This window comes from Emys orbicularis, chromosome 14, assembly GCF_028017835.1.
Source record: "Emys orbicularis isolate rEmyOrb1 chromosome 14, rEmyOrb1.hap1, whole genome shotgun sequence".
Lineage (NCBI taxonomy): Eukaryota > Metazoa > Chordata > Testudines > Emydidae > Emys > Emys orbicularis.
In genome coordinates this window covers 5,753,422-5,778,295 of record NC_088696.1, presented here as the reverse complement: position 1 = coordinate 5,778,295, position 24,874 = coordinate 5,753,422, and the positions used below count along the sequence as shown (strand labels likewise).

The 24,874-nt window shown below is 40.5% G+C and overlaps 1 protein-coding gene across 3 annotated transcripts in view; it reads left to right on the top strand.

Moving 5' to 3' along the window:
- Positions 1-24,874, top strand: part of BANP (BTG3 associated nuclear protein) — a 261,210-nt gene that overhangs the window by 76,068 nt on the left and 160,268 nt on the right. The window lies entirely within an intron of this gene.

The following is a 24,874-nucleotide window of genomic DNA, read 5'->3' as shown; positions in this document are numbered from 1 at the left end:
TCCAGCCCTAACTTTCTATGATTTCTATAATTCTATGAAATGAAGGGCTCGTTTCACAAAAATGGAGAGATGGTGGTGCCTTTCTTATTACCTTTTGTCTAATGGTTAAGGCACTCACCTGGGATGTGGGAGACCGGGGTTTGAATATCTGCTCTGGAGCAGGGACTGGAACCCATGGGTCGCCTCCTCCCAGGTGAGTGCCCTATCAACCAAGCTATAGAGTCAGTCTCACTTTCTCTGGCCCAGTGACTATTAAAATATTTGGTACAACGTGGAACAGCTTCAACAAGGGAGATTGGGAGGGACATACCCCAGAATACCCATAGCCAGGTGGTTAGGACATTCACATGGGAGCGGGGAGACCTGCGTTCAAGTGCCTCTAGTGTTCTCACAACAAATTTGCTGGTGGCCGCCGTGACAGTTTTTCCAAAAAACTTAATTAACTTTAGGAAAAGCAAATTAATATGTACATATACATGTCCAAATCATTGTAATTTATTTATTTAGGGCTTTTTTTGTAGCTTCGATAACAACAACAATGTACAGTTGTCTCTATTCTTTACTGGACCTAAACAGAATAGAAATACAAATAAAGTGCTTTGTATGTTCTTGTCTTTTTTGGTGGTGTTGTTTCTTTTGCTTTTTTGGTTGTTGTTTTTTTATAGAATTGCTAGCTAGTAATTCTGCTTCTGTGAAAAGGGATATTTGTATGTTTGTTAATATCACTTTTCACAGCTGCAGACTTGTTAGCTAGCTTGGAGGCAGTGATAAGTGATATTAACAAACATACAAATATCACTTTTCACCCCAGACTTACTCAGCCCTGACAAGCCGGGGAATAGATTAAGCCTTGGATGGGGAAGTCGGTAGGGAGGCATCGGAGACCAGGGGCGATGGGGTGGATGGGTCAGGGGCCGGAGGAGGCAGCGGGGGCCATGGGCGATCAAGGGGGTGGTGAGCCTGAAGCCCAATGCCTGGAGCTTGCTGCCCATCACCCCAGGGCTGAAGTCAGAAGCCTGAACACCACCACCCATGGGAAGGTGGGGAACTCACACTGGCTGTCTGCTCCTCCAGCGTTTGTGGCTCCAGAGGGGGGCAGGGCCCAACCCCTCCTTTCAGCCCCAGGGGAGGAGCCGCTGCTTTGCCCCTCTCCCCAGTCACCACCCAGGAGGCTGTGGCCACAAGAAAAGCCTCTGGTGGCCGCATTTGAGAAATGCTGCTCTAGAAGTAGGGATTTGAGTCTGGATTTCCCATATCCCAGGTCAGTACACTTACCACGGGCTAAAGGTTATAAGGGGACTATTGCCAACACCTGCTCCTCCAGTGGTTTTATAAATGGTGCCTAAATCCTCTTTTGAGTCTAGCCAGAAAGATCAAAATGTTTTGTTTTGATAATCTTGAAATGGTTCATTTTGACACTTCGGAATTTATTTTTTTTCATTTTGACTGAAGCAATTTGTGGAAATTGACACAAATTTGCCAAATGTTTTAGTCGCCCTGAATCTTTATTTTGTCAAAAAAACTTTTGTCCAAAACATTTGCCCAGCTTTAATCTTGACTTCTTGACTTGATGCTGGAGGTGCAAATAGGGCCTGTGAACTCACTGTACCCCTTGAAGTCATTGGGACTATTTGTTTTTAAAGTTATGCGCTCAAGCGCTTTGCTGAACTGGGGCCTTAATCTTGAAGTAAGGTTTTCATTATACTCATGTCAGTCCCGGCTCCAAAGAGCTTACAGTCTGTATCTAATAGAAGGCTGAGAATGGTGTCCAGGATTTCAATGCCAGTACACCATAACTATAGCAGCATGAAGTTTAGTTTTTAAATTCTCAATGTAAAGACCCGAAGCAAACTGCTGGATCTATTCCCTCCCCCACTCCAAGTTTTGTGATGCTCTGGATGCAGGTATTGTGCTTTAGGTCTGTCTCTACTGAAAAGATAATTACTTTATTTCAATTGTGGATTTGTACATTTTCATGGTTTATAGCAGCAGTCATGACCTCTGGGTCAGGGATTTCCTGGCAGTTAAAGACTAGCTGTAAATGGGCCCAAAGCAAAATTAAAGCAGACTTGGATTCTTCACTGTAGCTGATCATTAGCTGACAGAACGTCTGACCTGAAGGTTATTATTGCTTAATTATTTTCTACTTATCTCTCTGTATGCTTGCACAAGTCTGTTACCACACCTTGGTCATAAGGTCTCTTTTTCTACACTTCGTAAATCAGTCACATTCCATTTATTGTTATTGGGTCATGTCCGGGCTGCATTACTTCCCTCGGGACTTTTATGTCTATCACGGGCCTTTTTCTTTTGCTCATGCGTTGTTTTCACTACTAGATACATGGTTTATTCATGGTTTATTCATTGATACATCCTACCCTTTGAACTGTCTTTACATTCATCAGTATGTAGCTCTCTCCTTATTACTTTCCTCCTTAGACTTGTTTGTTCAGAATCCCTGAAATAGCAATTTAAGATGATTATCGGATGGGGATGGCATATCATAGAACAGAGGTTCTCAGGTTATTATACTGGTGACCCTTTCACACAGCAAGCCTCTGAGTGCGACCCCTCCTCCTTATACATTAAAAACACTTTTTAATAAATTTAACACCATTATAAATGCTGGAGGCAAAGTGGGGTTTGAGGTGGGGGCTGACAGCTCGCGACCCTCCATGTAATAACCTCACGACCCCCCGAGGGGTCCCGACCCCTAGTTTGAGAACCCCTGTCATAAAACATCAGCAAGTCCCGCTTGACAATCTAGTTTTTCCAAGTCCTCCTGTTGCATTTTCTAACATATTTTCAGTTTCTAGGTATATGCTCATATGAACCCTGCACTTGTCACTGGGTTTCAGACTAGCAAATTATATGATGGAAAGGGAGCTCCTGTCATGTAACTAAGCGATGGGCTCATTCTGAGCTGTTCTGCCATTCTCTTTGGTGCTTTTCAGCTATTTTCTTTCTTGCCCTTAATGCCTGGGTGGAGGAGCCTTTAGGTGATTAGTTGTGATTTGGCATCTGATTTTTCTGCTTTTCTAATGTTTTATGTTGTCAAGCTTAAAAGTGTCTATGCAGACTCTGAAAACATTTCACCAAGTTGAGAAGATACTATAGATGTTTTTGTATCTCTGCTGCAGCTAGTCACAGAATTTATTTTAGCAATTGATTCCTCAGGTTTTCATGAAGTCCTTGCAAGTAGCTGCCAGGTATTTTTCTTCATTCCAATGGTTTTGGTGTATGGCTGTAAACTTTCCAAGGAGTTGTCTTTCTTCTGGTTAAATTGTAGCATGGTGACAGCAGAAACTTCCAAACTCACCACAGTCTGTTCTGCAAATACATTTGAGAATGTAATGGAAGAACTTGCGTCTGACGAAGTGGGTATTCACCCACGAAAGCTTATGCTCCAATACGTCTGTTAGTCTATAAGATGCCACAGGATTCTCTGTCGCTTTTTATAAAACTCGTTAATGAGTGAGACGTATTTGTCAGCATGAAGCAAAGCTCCAATATTTAAGAGCAGCTTTTATGTCTTGCATATTCTTTCTGCATAGCATCTGTAAGATATGGCCTTTCCTGATTCATCCACACGGCTAAAACTCTCATCCAGGCTCTGGTTATTTTGTGTCTCAGTTATTGCAACACTCTTCTCTCTGGCCTTGACAAAAGCAGTCTTGTCCCACTCAGTTCTGTCCACAATGCTGCAGCAAGGATAATTTTTCTAGCCATTTGTTTGATCGTGTCACCCCTCTCTTTGCATCCCTCTACTGACTTCTCTGTTGCATCAAACATAAGCTACTTGTCTTCACTTTCAAGGCCTTTCACAGTCTATCCTCACCCTCCCTATCCTCTCTCATTCACTATTGAGATGCCAAACCCTGCCTCTGACTGGCCCATGATGCCAGCCTCTGTTGCCCACTTGTTAAATTTTCAAACAAGCACCTTTGTGCTTTCTCCCATGCTGCCCCTCACATTTGGGTTCCCTATAAACATCTGCAAAATTAACTTATTTTTCTCCTTCAAAACCCTGATGAAAACTCTTTTTCTGTGGTCCCTCCAAAAGCTTGACAATGGCTAATCCACTGGGTGTGCTGAGACCACTGCTTATCATGCTTACTAATACTGTCCCATTGTTTCCTTGGGCTCTGTAGCCATCTGTTGTTTCTTGCATTATAGATACTGATTATAGATTATTAGATAGTAAGCTCTTTGGGGCAGGGAGTGTGTTGTGTTGTGTGGGTGCAGTGCCCGGCACAATAGGATCCTGGTCCATGACTATGGCTCCTAGGTGCTAAAGTAATACAAATTAAAAAATATCTCATAAGCTTTTTTGAGAGTCTTTTATAGTCTTCCCTTTTTCTCCCTGTTGGAGATAGGAAAAAATCCTGTTTTTGTTTGTTTTTTTAAGTTCCTTACTGGATTCCTTGTCTTTTTCTGTTTTGTTTCCTTTGTTATTTGTTTCTGGATTAAAAACAAAGTAGTCATATCTTTTATATTTAACTGGAGTGTACTGTGAGTCTGTGTAGCCAGATGTGGACTTTGCAGGGGTGAGGTGGTAGGAAAGGCCTCATGAGGGCCCTCTGTCCAGCAATGAACTTCATCCAAATATTGTTCTTTTCCAGCTTGGAAATGGATACTGTAGAAAACATTAGATCCTCGACAGTTTTTAATTACGTCATAGTCATAAGCCTAATTGTAAACAACAAACATGATTCAACATTTACTCTAATGTTAAAAACATAAAAGGAAAACTACAAGTGTGAACAAATGAGGATAACCAGCCTTTTCACAGAGAAAAAAATAACCTTAGGGTACAGTTGCTCAGTCAATTAAATATTGAAATCTGACCAATGATTTTTGGTTCATACTGCTTCCAGACATAGGGACAAAAATTAATGAGCCAATAATGATGATGATAATTAATTTATCGTATATGTCAAGGTTACAGGAATAGCTGCAACTCTGGCCCTTTCTAGTTTTTCTGAATGCAGCCCTCAGGTCAGGCCTTGTGCCATTATTCCTTCTGGGGTGGAAGAACATGATTTTCTGACTTTAGACTAGGCCCTGGGCTACAGTAGTACCCTGTGTATCAACCATTCGTATCCTGCAGGTCTGACTGAGTTCTGACACCTGTTGTTCTTCCTTTGGGAGCCTGTGACCCATTGTATACAGTGACAAAACAGCCTTTTAAAACCAAAAATATTATTTATTTTGCGGTAGGAACAAAGCATTTAGAGAAAAAAGATTTTAAAATTGCACAGTCTACAGTTGTCTATTGACAATATCTTAGAAGGGGTCTTACCATCTCAGGATGGTAACCTAGGCAGGCATAATTTCTTCAGATACCCCAACCAGGGTCTTGTGTCTCAGTCTGGTTCCCCCGAACATCTACCCCTTCCCTCGGGAGACTGTTACTTTTTAAACTGCCAGAGGTCTTTAATCTTTTCCTGTTCTGGCATTGTCTCTTAACAACCCTCAAGTGTTTGCAGAGAAGTGGCTTATCTTGAGCCAGTCTTTCCTTTCCTGATTGTTTTCTCCAATAGTCCCCATTGAACTAAACTAATATATTATACCACTACTTCCCAATAACTATATGAACGTATAGTGTTCATAAATTATTACAGAGCAACTCCAAATCTGTCACAACATAAAAGTGTGTACTGTCACACAGATTTGTTTGTATAGATTCTGTCTACTGTCTGTAGAAAAGTCTGGTTTATTTTGGAAGGGTAAAATTTACTGAACCCCACATTGTGGTGGAGGAAAACTACTCCTGACTCAGTCGCTATAGTGATATTACATCTTAGTAACAAACAGCAAGAGTATGACTGGCTGCTCTATACATACCAATTTTGGTGGAAAAAAGCGACTTACTGAATTATAAATTTAGTTCAATTCTGATGACATTTGAAAAAATAATGTACCAGGATGCTACAGATGGATTCACGCATTTTTAGAAATACATGTGTGCAAACAAAGTGTGGCTAATTTGAACATGCAGTTGCCATGGTTGTGTGAACAACTTGGTCAAGTGCACATGCAAGTGATCAATTCTATAGTTATGGTTATTTGCACTCTCAGTTGTGGCAGCTGCACACACAGTTGATACTTGGATGCACAAACTATGTTTGTAAATACATTTCTAAAAATTTGGCTCAGAAATGAAATAGAACTGTTAAGGAAACAACAATTATACTCTTGGTTTTAACAGTTTTCACTTGAAAATTCTTTTTCATACTGAAATTCCATTTTGGATGTTTTAGGAAGTCTGAGGATTTGGAATGTGTATGTAACATTTTTTGGCTTCATACTATCTTTAGGCTTCTTTAAATTTGTTCAGTGTCAACAGCCAACTTGCTTCAAACAAATCAAAGGATGTTCTAGCAATTCCAAGCAATGCCCTAAAACCAAAGTTGTGAATTTTGCCGTTTCAGATGAGGTTGTTCAGGTATGATTCTGGTATTTAACAGATACTAAAACCAGTTTTAGGCCTTGTCTACACTACCAGGTTTTGTCGACAGTAGTGATGTCGATACTCAAAAATCTGCATAATAAAAATTGGAATGTCATGTGAGCAATGCACTGTGGGTACCTATCCCATAGTCCAGCTCGACATCTTCTGTCACTAGGTGTTGTGGGAAAGTGGAGCGGATCGCGGTGCATCTTGGGACCGGGCTCAATGTCCTGTGATGCATTGCTTTCTGTCAAAGCACTTCACGGGCTTCCGGCTTCCTTTTGCGGGATTTTTCAACAGCCCTTCTTTGCTGTGCACCCCGGCATCTTTTGTGAGAAGGGTTGGATCCCATACTGCTCTCCTATGCTCTGTTAACTGTCATGAAGACATCACGGATTGCAGTGCAGTTAATCATGAAGTTCCTAACTGAAGAAGACTCCCAGTTGCCTGACATGCTATGTGATATGGATAGGAGCAACTTTAGATTGCTTTTGGCATTCACAGAACAGCTGCATAGGGTAGATCGTTGCTTTTAGGTTCAGGAAACAAGCACTGAATGGTGGGATCGTATCATCATGCAGGTCTGGGATGACAAGCAGTGGCTACACAACTTTCGGATGAGGAAAGCCACCTTCCCGGAACTGTGTGCGGAGCTTGCCCCAGCACTGCAGTGCAAGGACACCAGAACGAGAGCTGACCTATCAGTAGAGAAGCATGTGGCAATCGCTGTGTGGAAGCTGGCGACTCCAGACTCCTACCGGTCTGTCGCGAATCAGTTTGGAGTCAGGAAGTCGACCATTAGGGCTGCGTTAATGCAATTGTTCAGGGCAATTAATCGCATCCTGCTACAAAGGACCGTGACTCTGGGAAATGTGCGTGAAATAGTGGACGGATTTGCAAAAATGGGTTTCTCTAACTGTGGAGGAATGATAGATGACACACATATTCCAATTTTGGTACCAGACCACCTTGCGACGGAGTACATCAATAGGAAGGGTACTTCGCCATGGTGTTGTAGGTGCTTGTGGATCACTGTGGGCGTTTCACTGACATCAACACAGGGTGGTCCGGGAAGGTGCATTTTGATGCACTCATCTTCAGGAACACCGGCCTGTATAGAAACGTACAAGCAGGGACTTTCTTTCCAAACCAGAAGATTACAGTGGGTGATGTTGAAATGCCCATAGTGATCCTGGGAGACCCGGCATATCCCTTACAGCCATGGCTCATGAAACCTTATATGGGAAACCTAGACAGCAGTAAGGAGCGGTGTAACAACAGGCTGAGTAGGTGACAATGGAATGTGCCTTTAGCAGATTAAAGTCGTGCTGGTGATGCCTTTATGGCAGGTTAGACTTTAATGAGAATAATATTCCCATGGTCATAGCCGCGTGTTGTATGTTACATAATCTTCGTGAAGCTAAGGGTGAAAGGTTTGTTCAGGGGTGGAGTGTTGAGGCAGACTGCTTGGTTGCTGATTTTGAGCAGCCAGATACCAGGGCTATAGAGGGGCCCAGATGGGGGCAATTCAAATCAGGGAGGCTTTGAGGCAACACTTTGAAAATGAGAACCAATAATGTATATCTCTTTGATTGGTGCTGTAATGTTACATTACATGTAGTTTTCTTATCTGTCATAGACGCTCGGTCGGTGTGTGTGGGTGCTCCTGAAGGCCACATCTGCCGAAGCACAAGGAATAATGCACAGAAGCATGATTATTAAATTTACGCACAGCATTGAAACATTTCAGTAAAATACAAGTTTTGTAACATAACAATCACTTTCTCACTGACCCTAACCAAGCACACATCTCTGTGAACACTCAAAGCATGGTGAGTGTTGGTGGGGGGCGCTCCACATGGGGAAAAGAGCACTCACTCTACACGAGTTGTAGTGCAGCCGAGTAGGGAAAAAAGTCTAAAATTCTCCCACACTTTCCCACAGGCAGGGGTCATTCCAGCAGATATCTTAATAAGATAAGACCTTAATAACTGCAGGGAAAGCAGTATCCTTTTGAAAACAGTCATCTCCATGAAAACTGATATGGTAAATTTTCAGCATTGTTTGTCAGATCAAATATGCAGATTCTGCTATTGCTAATGTGTGTTGTATATCTAATCTGCCATGCACAAATCATTCTTGTGTTCAGAAAGGTACATAAGCACATGCCTAACTCAATATTGGTAATTCCAGGCATTCAAAATTCATGAGTCAGGTTCCCCAAAATAGTTAGATTTAAATAAATTAATTGGGTGCTTTTTATTTGCCTTCTGGTATTTGAGCTTTTAGTTGGCATTTGGGGTCATGTTTTCTCTGCAGCCATGATTCTTTTTTAAAATGAAAGCCATGATTCTCAAGATCACACAATTTCAAGAGCTGTGACTTTAAGTAAATATTAAATATAGCAAGACACACATTAAAATCACAAGAGTTGGCAACAATGCAAGTTAACTTTCAGCATCTGAGTAGTACTATTGAACTCAGTTAGACCTACCTGCATACTTAAAGTAAGGAACATCCGGTTAAGAACCTTGCTGAATCAGAGCCACAACTGGTAGAACTATACTTAGAGAGATTTAAAAGGTATTGTTGAAAATATCTTTAATTTTTCAAGCCTAACCCTTTAGAAATTTGAAAATGATCTTTAAAAAAGTTCTAAATAACTCTATTCTGTGTGCACATTTGTTTGGTATTGTAGGGTTATTTATGAGTGTTGGGTTGCTGACATTAGACCTGATCCAGAGCCCAAAGGAGTCTCCCAACTTGACTACAGTGGGCTTAGGTCAGGCCCATTGATACATTTTTTTTTTTGGTTATTTTATTCGAAAAAATAACACCATTTCCTGTCCTGCTTCTCGTCCCTACCACCATAAATAAATAAATAAATAAATGTAAAGAATTATAGTTAACAAAGAGATGATTTAAAAAGTACATCTTTGTGCTTCCAACCTTGTAAGTGTGTCACTTTAAGAATAATTGCTGAAGAATAGATAGGAAAGCATCTTGACATATCATGATGCGTTTGTATCTGGCAAAGTACTTGGAAAACAGCAAATGATTTACAGATTATTAAATATAATAAATAGGATTTAACAGTTAAAATAGATTAGAGATTTATTTTCCTACAGGCACAGTAGCTTGACAGTGTTTTTCATATCTTTTTTGTTTTTTGTTTTTATTCTATTTTATGTTTTGTAAGTGTTCTTCCTGCTCCTTCTAATGCAAGGCTTTGATAGATGGTTGGAAAACGTAAGAAAGCCTAAAATCAGGAAAAGGTGATTGAGGTCTGTCATACTTTTTCCTTATTTGTTTTCCACATACCGGTTTAAAATGGGTACTGACAAATGGATCTTATTGTCCCTAAGCACAGTGGTGCTTCTTTCAGTGGCCCTTCTTGGTAATTTATTCCAGATGTTTAGAACTCTTTGGGTGAAAATGTTTTTCCAAAAGTATTTGTGTTCCCAGTTTCCTAGTGTTGAGATCATTTTCCTTGGGTTTATTTTTTTGATCATTTTGAAGTGTGTGTCAGTTTAATAAATGCTGCTGAATTTTCTCTGTTTTTGAGGGAGGGAAGCTTCTCCAAATTATTCTGTTTGGAACCTGTAATAAACTTCCTTTAATTCATATTTCATTTCTGTAGCTGTACACTCCTATTTCCTGTTTGCTGCTTTGCTACATCTGTATGTTCAGCTGGAAGCATTAAGGACTTTTCCAGAATAATTACCAATTCCTTTATTTTTCCTCCTTACAATGCTATAGTGCTTTCCGTTTAGTGAATTTATGTATTTTTTCTTTGAATCAGTTCTTCACTTCAGTACAGTTTTACATATATGTCTGCAGAGCTGCTTTTGATATATAAGACCTCAACTATCCAAATTGTCCAAAATCATCCTTTCTAGCCTGCCGTTTTAGACCTCGATCCTGAAAAAACAAATACATGCTTCATTTAAACCATGTGAGTGACCCCATTGAGTTCAGTGGGACTACTTATGTAAAGTTAAGCATACATCGAAGTCTTTGCAGGAAATAGAACCGTAGAATTTAATCTCACATATGAGACTTTGTCAGATGTATGTTGTATTATCCCTGAGATTAATATCTACAAATAATAGGGCAAAGTTAGTGAAGCATGACCTTTCCTTCTGAAATAAAGGTTGCAATATTGTATGCTAGTTAGAGCATGAGACTTGGAGTCAGGATTCCTGATTCTAGTCTTGTCTCTGCTGTGGACTAGCCAGATCTTTCTCCACTTCCATTCATCCTAATACTAAAGTGGAGATAGTAATACCTACCTAACTTAAGAGCTTTAATATCCTCTCCTTAAAAGGTGATATACACCTCTACCCCGATATAACACGAATTCAGATATAACGCGGTAAAGCAGCGCTCCAGGGGGGGGGGGGGGGGACTGCACACTCCGGTGAATCAAAGCAAGTTCAATATAACACAGTTTCACCTATAACGTGGTAAGATTTTTTGGCTCCCGAGGACAGCGTTATATCGAGGTAGAGGTATATAATTATAAAATGCTATTATTATATAAACCTTGTTGGTATCCTTAATCAAACTTCTTCCTCCCTACAGTTCCTTGGTTTGATCACACAAATTCCAGCCTTTCTGGAACCCTCACTTCCATAGTAAACTAATATAAATTAATTAATATGTTAAGAAATATATTTCATACCTAGTGGAAAACAAGCAATCATTCTGTACAAACCTCCCTCATTTCACCTTGCAATACATTGCATCTAACCTAAAAGATGAACAATCAAACCCTTACTGACATGAGTAGTTCTGGATCGATCAAAGAGTTCTGCTGACTTCAGTGAGGATACATGCGTGAGTCAGGATTACTCATGTAAAGAAGAGTTTGCACGACCAGCTCCGAGATTGAAGCTGGTAACTTTTCTTTGTTCTGTCTATGGAGCGGCAGGAACACTTAGGGCACCAACAAAAAATATTAAATAATAGCTTTTGTGTGCCTGATATCAAATTGATTTGTAGTTGGCTTAGAATCCAAGTCCCTTTGTTGACTAATAGCTTTGTAACCACCATTTTTCACTGCTTGAGGCACTCTCTTAAATTGAGTGTTCAATCGGCCTACTAAAGCTTTTAGTACTCTGGGATGGGTGTGGGGTTCAGATGTGCAGCCTTGTCAATCACTGGAGCGTTTAACTATTTAATAACCTTCTAGTTGGCACTTTCATAATTCTTCATTTTTCATTCTGAACTATTTGATTTAGGAAGAGAAATTAAAAAGTGGGGGAAGGAAATTTGCAAACTAGCTGCTCTATATCTGTAGTGTTCACTTGTCTCTGAATCCCCATGCCCTTTCCTCTGAGGATCAGCTCTTTTATGTTTGGATGTTCCTGCTGATGTTACTTGTGCTAGTGCATTTGCTTATTTCCACTTCCCTATTGTATCAAAAGTTTTACTTACTTTTTTTCCTTTTTAAATTGGTCCCATTTCCTTGCATATTTCTTTAATTAGTTTGATTTCTGTTGTCACTTTAGACTCTTAGATGTTTTGGAATGAATCTGCTGTAATATTGTTCCTTGCCTAACTGATCCTTAAATGATTTGCCCCAGTATTTTATATAGTTGATTCTTCTTGCCTGTAGAGGGTTTTAATAAACATTTTGCATGTCGTCACAGTCTGCCCTTTTTAAAAACAAAAAATAATACTCCACTACTTCAGCACTCTTAACACCTACCCTTTTCATTTTTCAGATGTCGTTCAGAAGTATGCTATGCAAAATATTTGTATCAAACCTCAAATCCAGTTAGGCTGAGTTTGGGCTTGAGGCTTAGTATATTTGTGAATGTGGGCAAAGGTTGGTCGCACCTCCCTTCCTTGGATGAAATCCTGTCCCCATTGAAGCCTATGGGAGTTTTGCCATTGGCTTCAGTGTGGCTAGGATTTCCCCCCCATTGCTTTTTTCTCTCCAAACCGAGTCCCAGTGAGCCCAAAGGCACATGCCTTCACATCATGTTCTGCTGCTTTCCCCAGTTCTTTGGGGATGCTGGATGGACTGTTTACACTGTGTATGGATCACTACCGTCTTCACATCCGAAAGGGACTTTTGGAGAGAGGCACAAATAGCTTGTCTCCCAGTAGTGCAACAGGACTGGGCAAGCACTATGTCTGCTGCCAGGCTGCTCTAGAGAGCTCAGGGGCATGGTGGTGCCCCTTTGGTTTTAGCAGACTTTGTCAAATTTGAATGTCCAAGTGAATGCCCTGCAATCCAAATTGTAAGGTTGAATTTGCAAACTAAACCTGCAGGATTCTCAGAGCGTTGGAGTTTTTACAAATCCACTTATTTAACAAACAACCGAACATTTAAAAAACATCACAATTGTGACAAAACCCAGCAACCCTGTTCTTAGCTCACAATGCTGCAAGCTCTGCTTGTGTGTGTGTGTGAGAGGGGAGATGACAAGATAGGGCTGTAGTATTATCTTTAATGCTTTGACAGTTGTGTAGTGTTCTCACTAAGCTGCAGTAGTCTGAGCTCTTGTTAACTTTTATGCAGTGTGGCTGTTTGCCCAAAACTGAGTTCCTGATAAACAGCGATATGTATTGCAGGATGTCAATCCACAGTTCAGCTAGGAAGTAAATAATAATCATGATGTTTTCAAATACTGTATTCAAAATTTGAGCTGTTGCTTAGTTGCGATTGTTCAGGTAAATCTCTTGATATTGCTCCATGATTGGATGAGCTGCAAATATTAGTGTGTGTAAAGACTGCATAGGCAGTTCACACAGTACTATTTCTACTAAGCTTTGAACTCAAACTAATCGCAACTGGAGCCTCAGAATTTTCTCCTATTCAGTCCTATGTTACTCAGAATCTGGTCAGTTCGTATTGTGCAGGGTACATCTGGGCAAATAATGCAAAAAATTGTCCAAAAATATTCATTGTAATTTTTCAATGAATTCTCTTCTGATGTGTTCATGCGCCTTTTGTGAATTGCTTTCAGTGAACATTCAAGTCATTGAGTTTTACCTTTAAATGTTTTTTTCCCCAGGAAATCTCATTACACAATTCCACGTCTGAATATTGGCAGAAACAGAAATTTTAATTTGTGTGCATATTTGCAGTTCATCCAGTCAAGGAACAGAAGTACCCTGTGATTTAAATAAGCTGTTGCAACTAAGTAACACAGCTCAAAATTTGAATGTGTGTGAACAAGCCATAGAGTAAAATATTTAAAAATATCATGATTATTATATACTTATCCTCCTACCTCCTGGATTTGTGGGAAGACTATTGGTTAATATTGGTACAGCACTTTCAAAATATAAAGGACTATTTAAGTGTTAAGTAATATTATGCATACATTATATTTACATACTCTATTTATGGTGTCTTGAAATATTTAGGTTACTGTGCATAAGCATATGAAGTAGAGCTGCTGATATCCTTTGTATAGTGAATGTATTCTAAATTTGGTAGGATGCTGCATCATGCCTTTCTTTGAAATCTCTGACAACAAATGGCATTATTATTCTTTTTCTAGGATGGAGAAAAAAGCATGGCCTGTTCTCTTTATACCATAAGATGCCCCGCCCCATCTTTTAGTCAGTTTCCTCATGCTGTCTTAAAAACAGTTATTCTTTTAAATGTCTAAGCTAAAGTCAAGACTTTGAATTATCAAGAAACATACTGTGTCAACTGTTAAGAGTCTCAGAGATATGTGAAGATGTATTTTTAAATTTCAGTGCACTCCACTTATGTGGTTAAAATAAAACTGCAACATTAGTTGCTCGAGGCTTCTAAGTAAAGCCTGGGGAGTGTGAGATCTGAAGCTTTGTTTTCTATGTTTTGAGAGACAGATTTACTTTTAAACATTTTTTTGGTATGTGTTATTGACACAAATTTTACAGGGTTAGTAGCAATTAGATATTGATAATACTGCCTAAAGCAGTGGTTCCCAAACTTTAACATCCTGTGAACCCCTTTCACTAAAATGTCAAGTCTCGCGAACCCCCTCCTAAAAATGAATGTTTCCGGGGATTTTCTCCTTTACCTGAGTATGAAATATAAAAGTAGTGATCTAGGAAATATAAAATTTGTTTTTATGACATGCTTACACACTATTTATTATGAATTATTATTGATAATTACAGTATTTTTATTACATTTATGAAAACAGCAACACTCTTCCAAGTTCTCACTTTTGCAGCTTGTATCACTTTGAATAAGCCTGTTCTAGGACAAGACTCCTATGTTTCATCAAACAGTATCAGATGTGAAACAGCATGAAGGTATTTAAGAAGCCAACTCAAAGAGTTCCTCCTACACAAGCATTCAGGTTTTGAGCAGTTCAGACAAACAACGCACGTTACAACAAAGCTTAAACTTGTTCTTCATAATAATTTTAAAAACAATACTAGCTGCCTATTTAATTTTAAAAACAGCAAAAAATATCCACCTCCTTTTCCATTTCTTATAAGGAGCCTTGAAGTTTAAATCTCCTCAGTGTGATAGATATGCTTGTTTTGATCTGCTTAGCTCTTGGAAGTCCAAGGCTCCGGGCTGCTGGCCCCCTGCTGTCTGGGGTCCCTAGGGACAGCTCTGTCCGCCATTAGGGAATTTTTTCCCGAGAACCCCCTGTAACATTTCGCGAACCCTCAGGGGTTCACGAACCCCAGTTTGGGAACCACTGGCCTAAAGGCAGGTATAGTGTAGGCTGGTATTGTGTAAGCTTTCTCTGCACAGCTTGGTTATTGGTTCTCAGGACTATCTTGCAATCAGGGTTAAGAATTATCTCTTTTGGAGGGCTAGAGGGGAATCTGATCCACACAGATTTGTTCAGCAAAGGGCAAAAGTTCTGTTTAAATATAAGTGCTTTATCACAAAAGTGCCTCTGCAACGGTTATTTATCCCTATACTGTAACAGGCCAATGGTGTTCAGAATTTGTCATCTTGAGTTCTGGATACCAACAGCTTATCCAAATCGGCAGGCTGGAGGTTTAGGCTGATCTGTCCTCAGGATTTTCTTTCAGTTCACCAATTTAATTCCCAGTTTTTAAGTCCTACTTGCAGCAATGCTGGTTTTGTAGTGTCAAAGCTCCTTCTGAGCAGAGGCTGACAGTCACAGGACCATCTGTGCTGGTTTTGTGATTTTTAGTAATGCCCACTGGAAACTTATTAGAGACCTTCACATCCATTTCACTTGTGATATCAAAATTAAAACTTTATGAAAGGCTGGTGCACTACAGCATTGCACCACTTAAGCCTTCACATCCTCACCCCAAAATGTTTATTTTTTACATTAAACCCAAGCTATATTACAGTAGACATTAGGACACTGAACATAGCTTTTGTGAGAACAGTCTTTATTGAACTCCTCAGTGACATATCAAAGCCAAATAAAACTAAAGAAACAAAACTCTCTAGCCAAATGTTCCTGCTAAATTCCTTCTTGTTTTGAAAAGATTTTTATTTATTTTCCGATTACAGAGAAATAGACAAATGAGGAGTAATAGCTCTCAGGAGTCTTTCCAATGTTTAAAATGACCCCGATAACAATGTATTGTTCCAACATGATCCAAGTCAATAAGTGTAAAGTTGGATATAATAAAGGAAAGAGAAACTGGAAAGTGTGCATAACTTAATCAGTTTAGATTGTCTAAGCACATGACATTAAATACTTTTCTGAGTGTATCTAAATCCACAGGTGTTAATTTGATGAATATTATCCAGGTTTACAGCTAAACAATTTTAAATCATGGCTGTTCAAATCATGTTTAATTTCCCTAGCCCACCATGAGCTACTAAGTATGTGTCTCCTCTTTATGTCCCCAATTCAGCAAGGTACTGAAACACGTGCCTTATTTTAAGCATGTGAGTAATCCCATTGATTTTGTGCTTAAAGTTAGGCACACACTTCAGTACCTTGCTGAACTTGAGTCTATACAAGTGCTTTGATAGAGATGTGCATGTGTTTTTCTCCTTAATATATGTGGCATCACAAATAACTGTTCAGTGATGGGAAAAAATAAATGATGTTTATATGCAGTATTCAGAATGGCTCACTTGGTAGTGCACCCATCTTCCAGCCTGAAGAGTATGGGTTCATTGAAGTATACTGGAGCTATCTACTTCATGTAATCCAATTTTTTGTGCCATCCTTCAGATGAGGCTTCAAACATAGGTCTTTTCTAACTATCTTTGATGGCTAACGTCCTCATGGACATTAAATATATATTTTCCAAAAGAATACAGGAGAAACCCAAGTGTTGTAGCCAAGGTTCTTCTTCAAGTGCTTGCTCATATCGATTCCAATTAGATGTGCGTGTGCCGTGTGCATGGCTGTCAGAGAATTTTTTATGCTAGCAACACCCGGTAGGTCGGCTGTGGAGCCCCCTGGAGTGGCACCTTCATGGCGCTCGATATATGCCCCAGCCGACCCAGCACCTCCTCAGTTCCTTCTTAGTGCCCATGACGGTGATTGGAACTGTGGAGTCCTGCTTCGCTTCCGGTGCCGCTCTTCACTCTCCCTAGCATATACCTCATAGTTAATAGTTGCTAGTTTATAGTTATAGTTGTTTGTTAGTTATAGTTGGTTTACTTAGTGTTAGTGGGGTTGGGGAGGTCTTTCCCCTCCTCCCCGATTCTTCTCTCGGGCTCATGCCCAAGGCTCCGGGATTCAAGCCCTGCGGTTCCTGCTCTAAGCCCATGCCAATCGGCGACCCCCATGACTCTTGCCTGAAGTGTCTGGGGAAGTCTCATCAAGCAGAAAAGTGCAGGATCTGCAACGGGTTTTGTCACCGGACTAAGAAGGAGCGGGACTTTCGTTTAAAACAGCTCCTCATGGAGGCGGCTCTTAGCCCTCAGCCTCCTGCGGCGCACCAAGATCCGGCACCGAGTGCTTCGTTGCACAGCGCTCCGGCGGCGGCAGTAGGAGCGGCACCGCGGTTGGACTCTGATCGAGACCCGTGGCACTGATGCTCCCCAGCACCGCAACCGACATCATCGGCCAGGCACAGCTCCCATTCTCCTGGCCAGAAGCGGCACCGGAAGCCGGAAAAGGGTGGCCCACCTCCACAGAGACCAGCCTCCCTGGAACCGCCCGTGGAGATGTGTCCCGGAGAGGAGCGCCTAGGGGCACAGCCTACGACCTCGGCACCGTTGACTCCGGCCCCGAAGGGAGAGTCGCTGAGTCAGGTACCGCTGGACTCCCCAACACGCAGTGTGGTTGAGGTCCAGTTGCCGTCTACCCTGGATACTTTTGTGGCTGCAAGAGATCTTATTGCCATGATGGCGTCGGCATCCCCTCAGCCACACGCCAAGGCCCCGGTGCCTCTACGCGCGGCACCGTCCCAGGGCAAGCCGGCCCTAATCCACCCATCGGCACCATTGGTCAAGCCACGGCACCGTTCCCTCTCCCGCCGCCGCTCGCAGTCCCGGCACCGCGCTCCTTCGCGGCGCCGGTCATACTTGCAGCACCAGTTATACTTGTGGCATCGCTCCAACTCCTGTCACCGGTCCCGGTTGCGGCACGCCTCTCATTTTGGAGTATCTCCTGGACCTAAAACAGCAGGGCCTGGCGGCATCCTCTGTCAGAGTTCACCTTGCGGCCATCTCGGCTTTTCACCTGGGTGTGGATGGCCACTCTGTCTTCGCCAATCCCAAGGGCCTGGACTCTCCTTACCCCCAGATTCGACAGCCAGTCCCCACATGGGACCTTAACCTGGTCCTCTCCAGACTCATGGGGCCCCCGTTCGAACCCTGGCCACCTGCTCCCTCCTCTACCTCTCCTGGAAAACGGCTTTCTTTGTCGCTATCATGTCGGCGCGGCATGTCTCCGAGCTGAGAGCCCTTACCTCGGAACCACCTTACACGATCTTTCATAAAGATAAGGTGCAGCTTCGGCCTCACCCACCTTTCTTCCCAAGGTGGTGTTGGCCTTCCATATCAGCCAGGACATTTTTCTCCCAGTTTTTTATCCAAAACCGCATGCCAGTCGCCAGGAACAGCGGCTGCACTCCCTCAATGTCCGTAGGGCCCTCACCTTCTACATTGAGCGTACAAAGCCGTTCAGGAAGACGACCCAGCTCTTCGTTGTGGTGGTGGACCAGATGAAAGGCCTCCCAGTCTCCTCTCAACGGATCTCTTCATGGATCTCGTCCTGCATCCGCGCTTGCTATGAACTGGCTGGTGTACCAACCCTGCCTGTCACTGCTCACTCCACAAGGGCCCAGGCCTCGTCTGCGGCATTTCTGGCCCAGGTGCCAATCCAGGAGATCTGCAGAGCCGCGACTTGGTCCTCGGTACACACTTTTGCTTCGCGCTATGCCATCATCTGGCACGCCAGAGACGACGTGGCGTTTGGTAGAGCGGTCCTGCAATCCACGTTACTTCACTCCGACCCCACCGCCTAGGTAAGGCTTGGGATTCACCTAATTGGAATTGATATGAGCAAGCAAAAAAACGGTTACTCGCTTTTGTAGCTGTTGTTCTTCAAGATGTGTTGCTCATATCCATTCCAAACCCGCCCCCCTTCCCCTCTGTCAGAGTAGCCTGCAAGAAGGAACTGAGGAGGCGCTGGGTTGGCTGGGGTATATATTGAGCGCCATGAAGGTACCACTCCAGGGGGCTCCACAGCCGACCCACTGGGTGTTGCTAGGGTAAAAAATTCTCTGACGGCCGTGCACGTGACGCGCGCACACCTGATTGGAATGGATATGAGCAACACATCTCGAAGAACAACAGTTGCAAAGGTGAGTAACCGTTTTTCCTATTCTATGAATAAACATGTTTTATGTTTTTGTGTATCTCCTTTTGCCTGAACTGTCACTTTTTTTGCTTAAAAGTCTTTTGGAGAGCATACATTTAAAACTAGTTCTATTGGGTTCTTTTCTGTAAGGTTCATGTTATGTGACTAGTCCTGGATTTTAACTCACTGCTTGTTTTCAGTCTGTGATGCTCAAGCATAAACCTGGTTTTAACTGTGCTAGGATTGGAAGTTAATAAAGTCTGAACTCTAAAGTCTTTCTGTTAATCACTGCCACTTTGAACTCTTGCAGTGGCAAAGGAGTCAGCCTAATTGCTGGAGGTTTATTTAAAAAAAAAAAGTTGAATCTCTTACAAATCTGCCAAAATATTATTTAATTTCTCTGGAGACAGGAGTTTATTTTTGTAGAGTAGGAATTGGTTTATTTTCAGAAGATTAATTCTGCTTTGTGCCTTTGTACTGCAGCTACCAGGCATTTTCCTCTGGCACAAGTGCCAGAATTGCACCCAGCTTTGTTAGTAAAATAAATAAAACTATTCTGAATAATGGAACAAGTTAATTCTTTAAATATTTACATGGGCAGGTGTTTCACTTTATTTTTCTTTGTTTTAAAGGGATGATTGACGGCACCTAGTGAGAGAGCGGAACCTAGCTTTGCTTCTAGTCTTATTGCTAATACTCATATATCAAGCTAGTTAAGGGAATGAATCCCAGAAGAACGAAGTGAGTAACAGTTAAGGGTCAACCATCTCCCTGTGCGGGAAAAACACACACGCACACACATCAGAAAGTATTCCACAGAGGCTGAAACAGCAGCAAACCTTGTCTGTTTTTTGTTCTCTTGACGCAAGGGTTTCTCTTTACTAAAAGTTTTAAGTCCCCCACTCTGTTTCTACAGCAACAAATGTTTGTGCAACAGCTCCTAACATCCCTTTCACTCCACCTCTCTCTCACACACATACATTCTTGTTGAAGCCAGTACAGTCTCTGGTCACAGTGAGTGATCAACTGTCTTGTGAGATGAAAGAAATTAACATAATATGGCTAAGAAGGATTTGAGAATGGCATTGAAAAGCAAGCTGCTTTTCTATGCAGTAGAATGGGGCTAAAAGAAAATGTATGATCTTGAAAGAACAGCAGAGAATAGCTAGATGTTCTGATCAGTGTCATGAACTGTGCTCCTGAATTAGTGAAGAGAGCAAGCCAGACAGAAACATCATGTCTTAAAGCTCTGTATTTAAAAGTAGTGATGAGCCTAAAAGTCCAGATCTGAACCCCCCTCCCCCAAATATTTTGGAGAAGAGGTTCAGGATCTGAACGTGGATCCAAACATAAATGTATACACCTAACTGCATGCACACGTATAGTAACTGCTTTGCCAATAATCAGTTACCAGTATGCATCTAACTCCTCCGCCTATTCTGCTCCATCAGTAATGCCAGCTTTGCCCACCCCTTTGTTACTTTCTCAGTCCAGCTTCTCTCACTTCAGCCCTTTCTGCATGGAACACTCTCTTTGTACATATCTGTAAAGCCCCCTCCTTTAAAGCCCCTCTTCAAGACCCACCTTTGCTGCCATGCATACAAGACATTAGCTAATTAAGGACAGCTAGGTTGAGGGGCAGATGGGGAAAGTTGCTAATGTTTTTGTAAATATATCATTATTTTTAAAAATGCATGTGTATATTTGACTGTGTCCCTGTTCCTACATCCTTTGTGTTTCTTTTATCTTTAAAAATTCTGAGCTCTTGGGGGTAGAGTTGAGGGTTTTATATGTTTTTGTACATTGCCAGGCATAGTGGGACCACTGGCTACTACAGTATACATATTAAATAATAATAATTGGTTAATTGGATGTGTAGTTCCTGCAGTTAGAGTGCAGTCAGTGTTGGGAACTGAAAATCTGGCTTTTAATCTAAACTGCCTACCCTGTAGTATTTGTGTGCCAGAATCATCCCCCTCTGAATCCCCTCCATTCCAACTCCACTGGCCTTCATACTTCTTTTGACTGCTCCATCCCCTCATTCTTTCTTCCATGCCACTTCATGTGACTGGAACAGACACCTAACTCCCATATGGCTGGCAACCTCCCTGTCCTCTAATCCTCTCTGAAAACTCCATTGTTTTTATGATTCTTCCACCATTAACCTTTACTCTTATGTTCTCCTCTACCACTTGCATATCAGACCTTGGCAGATGAACTAAACAAAAATAACCAAAATGGATTGTAAACTCCTTGGGGCTGGGACCTTGTCTTATTTTCTATGGGTAAAGTGCCTGTTACATCTATGATACTGTATACATAATAATGCATATGTATATAATAATGATACTTAGTAGCTATATAGCCTTCATACAGTTTGAGTGCAACACAAATGCTAGCTAATTATTCCCTGATCCTGCAAAGACTCATGCATGAGCTTAATTTAAAGCATGTGAATAGTACCATTGAACTGAAAGTTAATTTAAAGTTAACCATGAATTTAAAGGTTTTCAGGATTGGGGCTTAGTATAGCAATATTATATGTAAATGTAGCCTAAACTGCAAAATCATATGTGTATCCTATATCTGAATGGTTGGCAGACCCTTTGAAGTGTCTAGTCAATGTATTTTGTAATGTTAAAGATTACAATACGTGAATTTTTATGTACACTTTTATTAAAGATATAAGGCCCTGAAACACTAAAATAAATTTAAAAAGCACTACAATATTGTAGCAACTTTTTCACAATATACTTTGTGGTTCTGAAATAAAATTGTACTTACAGGGATCACTGGTATGAAAATAATAAATATTTTCTATTTTTCAAAATAAGAAAAGGAAACAACATAGGTGTTTTTCTAAGAGAAGGCAGAAAACCCCACAAATGACCTGTTAAGCAACAGAAACTTATAATAAAATATAAATGAAATATAAATGAACAATTCAGTTAAAAAGTTTAACAAATTAGTACCACAGTTGAATTTCTTATATTATTAAAAACCTGTGCCCAACCCACAGAGGAAATGCTGGTGATTGATATCATTGTTATTCAGAATATTATAAGTAACATTATCTGTTCTCACAGATTACAGAAAAAAATTCCATCACGTTATTTGTTTTTCTTTATATTTTGGCATAGTTGTGGAATTTAGATTCAGTTACACTTTGGGTAAGCTCTAGTCAAACTTGAAAACACTCCGGCTTTAAGATAATTCTTTCCTGGGTTTTTCAGTTTTTCTTATATTGTCGGTTTAAAGATAGTATGACATGTTGATTCATCTTTAGATATTTGTGTGTTTTCTGTATCTCCTCTGTGTACGGTGTAAGTGCATTGTATTCAGGAAAAAAAGCTTCTGGATAATTTCTCCTTATAAAAGCAGAAGATGCTTCAATTGCTGTATATTCTGAGATGCAATTTCCCTATTAATTATTGGGGGTTGAATAAAGGAAAACTAATTATACTGTCAGTTTAATTTCTTTGCAGAAATACTAGGCTGTTTTAACCCACTGATCTCTCATCACTGGGAGCACTTTGGTACCATTTCCAGATGTCTATCAGTCTCCAGAAAGGTTTTCATTTCAAAGGCAGCACTCTAACACAGAGAAATGCAATAGCCTGACACGTTCAAGACGATTTCGTTTGGATTGAATCAAAGAATTGCTGTAAACATTGACTAGAAATGTAAAAGGGCCATTGAAGGTTCCACACAAGCCATTTTTTGTTTGGTGAATTTCACATTTACCAGTCCTTCTGCTATGGGATATAGAGGCAAAGGGAGAATCTAATGTAGTATTCTGAAAGTACTATTTGAATGCAAGAGCTGAAAACATTATGCAGGGCTTATTGTATAGGTCAGCACAATCAAGTGCTGTATTCTCTCCCAAACTGTAAGCAATAAAAGTAGAGTTACACATAGTAAAAGCTGTAACTTCTATAATCAGTACTACTAGTAAACTTTCATTATTCTGTGAATGGAAAAAGTCTTTGATTTCATATATGCTGAGATCATTCATTAGCATGGCTGCAGATGAAAGGTGCTTTACGATTGTAATGAATTATATTATTAGAAATATTTTTAATCATTTGAGCTAAATTGAAATCGGGCAGAAGAGTTCTGATAGCAGTTTGTAGAGTAGTTTTTTTAGATTCTCTTGAAAATAAAAACATAGGAGATATATTGGAAAACTAACACAGCCATACAGTCATTTCTCTGGTTTGCCTGGTGTGTCCAGTTTGATCATTAGTAGCAGGATATTTTTTTCTAATATTATTAGATGCCAGGAATAGTTGCATTCCGAACAAGTTATAATCAATCTGAGCAATTGACTTCCCTACCAAATCGCGCAGATGCCATCTTGCACATTGCAAAGTGTAACTAATGCACTGCAGGTTGGGTATAAAAAAAAATGTGAACAAAAACAATTAGGGTTCTTCATTTTTCTAGACCAGTGATAGAAATGTAAGAAACAAGCAAATTCATTAGGGAAAATCGGATTTGTCTAAATAAAAAGATAATTATAACATTACATTATGCTCACATTTTGATGCTCTACAATAGTTTGATATAACATTAATGGTTTATGTGTGGAGGTAAATATTTTCCTTTACTTACAAATATATGGTCGTTCGATATTTCTGTATCAATACTGTATAATTTAACATTTACTTCATACTATCACTATTCATTGCAACTTGGATCTGATACTTGCTTCATCAGTCAGTCCCAGAGATCTTGTCTCAAAAGCATTCTTTAGAGCATGAGTTTCTTCCTATGTTAGATTTTATTGCTTGCTTCTGAAATATAATCTAACGGAATGCAGACTAACACAATCCAATAGCTGGAAATAAAGATAATGCTTTTTCAGGGGTCACATAAGCCTATTCACATTGAAAAGTGCTCATTCATCTGAAATTTTTCATGGTTAGCAGATGAATAGGATGATTATGAAAAACAGGCATTTGTGCCTTTGTATATACCATAATACTTCACTACATGCATGTCTTTAAAAAAATAAATCATATAGTTAAAAGATCTGTTTCATATTTATACCGCTTTTTGAAGATATGTAAAAAAGCAATACAATGCTAGCATGGCATGAATGAATGGCATGAATCCCAAGTCAGCAGCCTTTATGCCTTTTACCCCACAAAACTGTGCGACCATTGAAATTAAATCCAAACAGTCTGTGTCAGTCATTATTGAAATGTTAGGCTTGACCACTGGGTTATTCCGAATATATTGTCAAAATTGTTATAGGAAATTTCATATTAACTGGAACGAGCAAACTCAGCCGGGTTTAGCATCTCACCCAAAGGGACTGTACATTTCCTTGCAGCTGTATCCCACACTCCAGGTGTGACTCTGGTGTCCACACTGAACTTTAGTCCAATTTCTGATTAGTGGCTTGAATCTACAGACTTGTGGCACTGCCAATTTAATTTCTATTAAGAATTCAGTGCTTCCCTTAGCTTAAAATGAGTATTTATTTCCCCAAACCATCAGAGGCCAGAGCAAGAGCAAAATCCACGGTCTTCTGGATACAATATAAGCCAGGTATAGCGCTGGCAGCCAGTATAATGAATACGTATTCTTCTGCTAATGACCTCACCCTTGACCAGGAGGAAAGAGACACTAGAGAGATGAATGGTGATTCATTCTCAGTGCTGGGGCTGGTCCTTTGGTAAATGACGTT